The sequence below is a fragment of the Camellia sinensis genome, chromosome 1 (genome assembly GCF_055761805.1).
Source record: "Camellia sinensis isolate YWXY chromosome 1, ASM5576180v1, whole genome shotgun sequence".
Taxonomy (NCBI): domain Eukaryota; kingdom Viridiplantae; phylum Streptophyta; class Magnoliopsida; order Ericales; family Theaceae; genus Camellia; species Camellia sinensis.
This window is the reverse complement of record NC_138961.1, coordinates 149,086,663-149,094,859: the sequence shown is the minus strand read 5'-3', so window position 1 is coordinate 149,094,859 and position 8,197 is coordinate 149,086,663.

Sequence of the window (8,197 nt, the reverse complement as noted above, 5' to 3'; positions counted from 1 at the left end):
TCCCTAGATGGAGATGTCTGCCTGTATCTTTTTTAACTGCTTCAGTACAGCCTCTTCTTCGAGTTGTTTCTCTTTCTATTTCTCCGTCTCCTTATCTTGCCCAGATGCCTCTGGCTGATCTAGATGTGGGGGCTTAAAATACGGTCCACTTCTAGTCATATGATCGACTTCGCCGATGTACCAGGTATCGTCTGGTTGATTGCTCCCCCAATCCTCATCCGTGTGGACAAGACATAAATCATCGTCCTCCCACCACATTTCGTCAGCAGCCGACAGACACCTGTCCGGCTCCGGTATGACTGTTCTCGTACTCGTAGTACCTCCTGTCCATATGCTTGCAGCACTCCCTATTCTCGTGTATACAGCACTTTCATACCCCTCATGGGCTTTAGCTTTCCGGATTCTCTCAAACTCTTCACTTCTTTCCTGTTCTAGCTGCGTCAATGTAGTCTGCTGTACAAAATTCCCTGTATCCAAAATGCCCAGATCCTGAGCAAAATCCTTGACACTAGCGCTCTCCGACAACATACTCTGATCTTCGGCCCTTCCAGCCACAACTGATATCCTTGCCCCTGCCGGGCCCTGTTCCAACTGAGATTCTTCAACAACTTCTGGTAGGTCATCAAGTCACCCGATGACCTCTGTTGACTCTTCAAAGTCAGACCAGTTGACCGCCACGCCCTCTAGGTCTTGTTTATTAAAAACTGGAGGTCGGCAAAGTCCCTTTCCACAGCCGCTAAGTCCTCTGATCTTTGATCAAATCTATCCCCCTGTATCACACAAAGCTCTGCCTCTGCCGGCAATTCCACATTTGGTCCAACCTGGCCTACTGACAGAATGTAATCGCTCGGAATGTATACCTTCTCAGCAAAATCCCCAGATTCCTCAGATTCTGACTCAGCAATACCATTCTCCACTGAAGTCTCCCCTGTTCTGTCTTCGACAGTCACCACCGTTGGCTCGGGTTGGGTTCTGGAGATGTCCAACATGTACAAATCAGTGCAGTTGGGAAGGAGCACCTCCGGCTTAGGTGGGCAGGACGGGGTGATATAGATGCTGGGGTCGTACGACGTGACCTCGGTTTGGATAAAGTTGATTCGTTTGGGAGGTGGAGCTTGGTTGTGTCGTGGGAGAAGGTTGGTTGTGTCGTTGGGCTTTTCTGGAGGCACAATCACCCCATTATCAATGAGATCTTGAATCTCATGACGTAATCGAAAGCATTGGTCAATGTCATGACCGTGTTGTTGGTGAAATGCGCAATACTTGGCTGGGTTATGGGTAGGGGAAAGTTTTTCCGGTAATGGCCGCGGCTCTAGGGGCTTCAAGTGCCCTTTTTTGATTAAAACCCCCAGAGCTTTGGACAAGGGCATATATAGTGGGGCGAAGGTTCTTTGGTTTTTGGGTTGGTATTTGGCTATTTGTGTATTGCTTCCGGACGCACCGAAGAATGGCGTAGCTGCCATGGTTCTTGGAGGGGTGTTGGTGGTGACCATGCTCACTTCTGAGGCTCTTGTGGTCGCAGCGCCACTCGGGCCTGCATTGGTATTACAGTTGAAAGTTCTCCTGGGTTGCTCTCTATCATTGTCAGTCAAGCCATGCTTCAAGGCATCCTCAATCTGTACTCCCATCTCATACAGATCCGAAAAGGTAAGGAAGGGGAGCACGATCATTTTCTGTATCAACTTAGGCTGGAGATTGCGTACAATCATCCGAATTTGATCTTTATCGGTGGGCCTTAGGGTCATCATTGAGGCCTTGGCCCTCCATCTGGTTACGAACTCCGAAAAGCTCTCCTTAGGCTCCTGCCTTGTCATCTCGAGATCACGGGCCGTAATCTCGATTTGCGTGTTATAAGATTACTGCGCAATGAATGTCTCGGCCATCTCATCCCAGTTTCTCTTAACATCATCTTCTAATTTGGCGTACTAGATGGCCGCCACACCCGACAGGGTCTGGCCGAACAAAGATAGCTTCTGTAGTTTGGTGAGGCCCATTGGCCTTAAGATATCTGAAAACAATCGTAGATGTACCATGGGATCCCCGGATCCATCAAAACGGTCAATGTGTGACATCTTGAATCAATCTGGCAACGTCACAGCCGCGTCGGTATATTCGTCCTCGATATCTGGGATAGACTTTACCCCTTGGGACTTCTTGAACAACTTCTCAAGCTTGCTCAACTTCAATGCTGTAGGGTCTACCTCGAACTCGAAGGGGGAGTCCGGTTGATTGATAGGTGTGGGTGCCTTGGATAGTTACGGTAAAATCGGAGGCGGAGCCGGCCCCATTGGGATGTCCGTATCTTCTTGGGCATTCTGGACGTTTGCCGTCTCCTCAGGTATCGGGACTCTTGTTGGGGGAGGAACCTGGTGTGAAGTGGAGCTCCGGTTTGCTACTGTAGCCGGGTAATTAGCTCTGCCTGTTGGGCCATAACAACGGCTTGCTGTTTGGTGAATTCTTCTTGACGAACAGCGTCCTCTTGCATGGCTTTCATGCTTTCCTGGAGCTGACACACCATGTCTTCCATCCCTGACATACTACCCTAATTTATCTGAACTGCCGGTGTATCAGTTACTGTAGTAGGTTCGGAAATCTCAACCCGACTGTTTAAAGACCACTGATCTGGCAGTCTCGGTAATGATACACTGCGTCTTCTCGACCTCCGTTTGATAACCGGGGGTAAGAAATAAAACACTGGTTGTCCGTCGACCAGATCCTCAGATCGATCGAGTTGGCGACCTCTAATCCAGAGTGCTTGGAGAATATCTGCTGGGTCGGAAGCAATCGTGCTAAACTACCTAATAAGAAGATAAATAAAGCAATAATAAATAACCAGACAAACGGACAGCATAGCAGCGTAAAATAAACACACAACACACAGTTGGGCATCATAACACACGGTTGATAAGTTAAATACACTGTTCCTCAATACTGATTATTGTCCCCGAATCACTGTTCCCAAAAACCGAATCTGATACCTGCAGATAACTGACTCCAAAAATACTGAGCTGGTGCCAGCAGGCCTAATACCCAAACTTGTGAGCTGATACATGCATTCTTGTAGAGGCCAACTCTAAAGCACATAACAGATAAGTGAGAGCCAAAACACCCCTATGTTGGGGTAGGGTTTCCCTGTCCTATTTTGCCAGGAGCTAGGGTTTCACTACGCACGCAGCGGTTTCAAACAACCTAACATCGGGTAAACAACCTGTCCTAGTTTGGAATGGTCACTACGGATTCCGAATATGCACTAGGTCAAATGGTCAAAAGGGTGCCCCGGTAAAACCGGAGTTTGTGTTCCCATACTAGCAGAGCCCCTAACCGGTCAACCTTATGGCACGCAGCCTCAGGCTAACTGCTCAGGAATAGCAGACGGCAAACATGGTATCCTAGGCGCACCAATGCACATGCAATGTAAAGAAACACATAAGTGAAATCAAAACAAGATATCACAAGTTCGAGTCAAGCTCTCTCACATCCCCAGCAGAGTCGCCAAAAACTGTAGACGTTCCCAAACGTCCCGGGAGAGAAATCCCGATTTGTTCATTTGGGCTTACTACAGTTCGGACTCAAATTGTCACGGTTCTTAATCTGAACCAAAGAGTCCAAATCTGGCAAATCGTTTTGAAAAATATATTTTTGTAAAGAAGTGTCAAACATGGACTGCTTTGCCAGATACAGAGTCGCCACCTAAATATTTTATTTTGGGGGGATTTAGGAAACCCTGACTTGTTTGCCTAAGGCCACGTGTCCGTCATCACCAAAGTTGCCTCGGCTCGGGAACTTGGGTACGGTTGGGGAAGGTCAGCTATGAGCACCCCCTCTCGCCCGATCCGAAGATCGGCCTCTACTAACCATGGTATCTTGTTTTGAAAACATTATGCGTTCTTATTTCGGTTATTAGCCTAGATTTACTATGTGATGCGCACAGCACAACAAGTATAGACTGAGTTGCCTGAATTGGGACAAAACATTTCATATTTGTTTTGAAAACGGTTTGCTACTCGCAAGTAGGCTAAAATACAGGTTTTGCCACCCTCAAGTGGGCTTAGAAAATATGGTTTTGCCACTGTCTAGTGGGTTTAAAACACATAGTCAATGCATTATTCTAATTCAGATAACCTAACCTTCACCCACAGGGATTCAGGCAGATATATCACATAAGCATATAGCCTCATGGTAAGCATGCTACTATGGCAACACTCACACGCATGTAAGATGCTAAAGCATAAGAGCTTACTTAGTACTCCAAGCCAAAACAGAAACTAGTTAGTAATCAAATGCATGATCCTAGTTCATGTTAAGATGGCTAATGCAACACATACAGAATGCAACTAGAATAGGCTCGGCTAATCTAAGAATTGCATGTGAAATGCGACAACTCGATACACGTATTCAAGTTAGAATGGAAATACTATGCAGTTAGTATGATGCGCCGAGCCCGGTGCGTGCAAGACTGATGAATAATGCACGCATGCATAGCATAAGGTATGCTAAATTACACATGTCTTAAACTAACCATCGAAAGCTAGTAAATAAAAGGGACGAAAGACGTGGGGTTAGAAGAGATACACACACTCACGCACACTTAATACACAATTGCCCTCACTCGGAGGGTCCGAATAAATAATACAGATTTAACTAATTAACTAGCTGACTAACTAATTAATTAATTACAAAACTTCTAATTAATCAACAAATTAATTACAAAAAGAAGGTGGCCGCAGCCCCGCCTCAGAATGATGGGATGATGCATGCTCGATTTGCCGCGCCCGGAAACCCGCTACCATGCCACTGTTGCCTCTGTTTACACTACCTTGCTCCTCTGAAAGATATGAAAGTTTCCAGAACTGCTTTGAACTTCCTCCTGAGTGTTTTGGATTTCCACCGGCCAGAACAAAATTCCACCGGCCATGGGAATGGGATTATCGGCCAAATCTTGTGTCATCGGCTGGACAATGATGGCCGTTCGGCACAAAAAGTGGTCGACCGGCCATTTCTATCTGCAGAGCCCTGTTTTGACAGCAGCAGAGGACAGACAGTGCATGGTATGGAATTTTCAAAGCAATGTGTGCATGGCCACTCTCCCAATCATGCTATAGACTCAAGGGAGTATGGCCCTCGGTACTCGGGCCACCAATCACGTACTTCGGTGCATGGTGGCCAAAGGCACCAAGTTTGCAACTCAATATAAATGCATGCAACAAAATAAATGAGTGCTAACGCCCTATCATGTTGAGATCAAGGGGATCGGTGACCGAAGAGTAAGACGTGTTTCGTCACTTTAAGTACGAACACGCCTCATTCCTCATGCTCGGTTTGACACCCCAAACCAAGCAAAAATGCAATGCATGTGTGAGATGTGACTCAAGTATGCACATGAGGCTAAAGTACCAAAACATGTCAAATGTAATGTGACCTATAATGCAAGTATGCAATGTGCCAAACATGCGATGCAAACATGATGTGCAACTAGCTAAGCAACAATGCAAACATGCAAAGATGACATAATGCAAACATGAGACCAAAGTAATGCAACATGTCAAAACATGCAATGGTGGACTTAAACAAAAATGGGAGGCCTCAGGCATGTCCCAAAACAGTGGCCATAGATGATGCATAAGGACACAAATCATGCATGCAAGCATGTACATACCAAGGCCTATCACCTAAGAATGGAAGGGGCAACTTTCAAGGACCCTTAAAGGTGATAAATATAGACATTAAACACTCATGTTAAACACTGAAAAGCATGCGAAGGATGATGCCAAAACATGCTAGGAAATGGATGCGAGATGGAAAGCATTCAAGGCCACAAAAGAGGGCATTACTCAACACCTACCCTAAGCAAACATGGCATGGATTTTTCAAGGCAAAACAAAGTTTTATCATACACAAATGAACCCCAAAACCCACTGATATGGTAACCCAAAGCCTCAAACACATAGGCATGCACAATGCTTCATTTCAAGGCACAAAAGGACACCTCTTCAAGGCATGGAAGGAATGATGAATGCAAGCATACAAGCATAGATTATGGACTGAAATATAATCTCCAATGATGCCAAATCATGAGAATAAGCTAAGCTAAGCATGCTAGTGACCCACACACTCAAGGCTTACAAGCCAAAATGCAAAGAGGCTATACCAAACATGGCAAACATGATCAAATCAGTACCCAACAGACCTCAAGCATGATGAAATATGACCAAAAGCTTCATGAAGTCAAGCTAGAACATACAAGCACGGAGGCCTAAATGCATGGTACCCTTCTAGGAAAAATGGAGGAATGCAAGGCAAATACATTGTACATGCAAGGGGCCATAAATCCGACCAAAGACAGAGATATAATATGACCATATAACACCCAAAAACCTCTGAAATGGAGCCAAAAACAACTAAGCATGCATGCTATCCTTGTGAGCCAAAAGCATGAACAAATGAGACACAAAGGGAGAGGGGTGGCCCTCCCCTATGCAAGACCTCAAAACCTCTTCTTCACCATTGAAAATCCTTTGGATTTCAGTGGTGAGAAGGCCAATATACAAAGGTATTCAAAGCTTAACAAGAAGAGCACAAAAAGGGCCAAACAAGGCCTAAGAGGGGGAGGTCGACCCCCAACACCAAAATGACCTTAATGAAATGTGTTAAACACAAAATAAAAAAACTTTTATATGTTATATACAAAGCTCAAAACAGCATGCAAAGGGGGTTAAAAGCTAGTGCAAGATTGGGGAAATTAAAGCAATAGTTTTACCCTTGAAGAACACTTCAAGAACAGCAAGTCTAGCCGCCTTCTTCTGATCAAAACCAGCTCAAAACTTCAAGAACAAATCTTCAACACCTCCAAAGTTTAAGTATGGTGTAATGCTAGGTGACTTAGTGCAAAACTAAGAACAAAACACACTTTTTGGCTCTCTAACACACACAAATGAAAAGAGAGAGGGAGATATAGAGAGAGAATGTGTATATATCAGATATATATGTATTAGGTCTGGTTTTTGTTGAACCCCCTCAAAGGAGAGGGAAGGTCTCCTTATATAGAGCAAGATGGAGGCTTAAGCTTCCAAGAGAAGCTAACAAAAGGGGTCAAGGCTTCTAAAAGAAACTAAGGCAAAGGGGCCAAGGCTTCCTTAGGAAGCTGAGACAGGTGTCTAAGCTTCTTGAGGAAGCTAAGATAAAGGTCTAAGCTTTCCCAAGAAGCTTGACCAAAAGGGTGCAAAGGGTGCAATTCCTCCATACACGTGTATAGAGGACAGGTCCGTGCACTCCAGCTAGCACAGCTGGCATGCACAATGCTTGAAAAAGGCAAAAAGGGGATACCGGCCAGAAAAGGAGTCCATCGGCCAAATAAATAGTCGACCGACCTCACAAAGTGCCGACCGGCCATCACCAATGGCCGGTGGCAAGAAGACACGGCCGGTGGCCTCAAGACATGGCCGGTGAGGTGTGGGGATGGCCAACAAGCCATTCTCTACCTCCCAAAGCAACAACCAACAAGTGTTTGGTCCAACCAAGCACAAGACAACCGAGTTGAGAGATCCTGAGGCAAGGCGCGTAGCCGAGACCTCTGGGAACTCAAAACGAACACGAACATGGATGATCACCGAGTGTTCAAACGGTGACGTCCAAGTCTTGTGAACGGTCAAAAATGGGGTGTCTACAGTAGTGTGGACAAACGATGTAGGTTCCATCACCTCAAGTTGCCGAGGTAATAGAATCTAGGGAGCAATTGTGGGGAAGTATTTTGTGAATGACAGCACATGGCTAAGGTGACACTGAAGTGTCAGCTGAGGTGCCACGTGGCTTGATCACGTTGTCGACATAATCTCGGCTAGGCCGAGATTATTTGAGGAGATGCTGAAATTTGAGATAAGCAGATAAGGGACCAAAGTCCTAGAATAAGGGAGGATCTCAATCTGGATAAAGATAAGGCTCAAGGAGAGTTTATCTCTATCTAGTTGAGTGTTCAGGATGAGCATTGAGCCTGAGTTTATTGAAGTGAGGCTTCTAAAGGGATCAGGTCACTGCTAGTTATAAAAGTAAGGCACTCTCATGGGTCACAAGTAAGTTCTTTCTGGTGAGTTTAAGCACTATTTGTTATCTGTGAGAGATATTGTTTACTGACTTGATCGTCGAAGTGTCCCCAAGTAGACGAACCATCGCGGAATTCTCATCTTCTTATTACAGGTTGTTG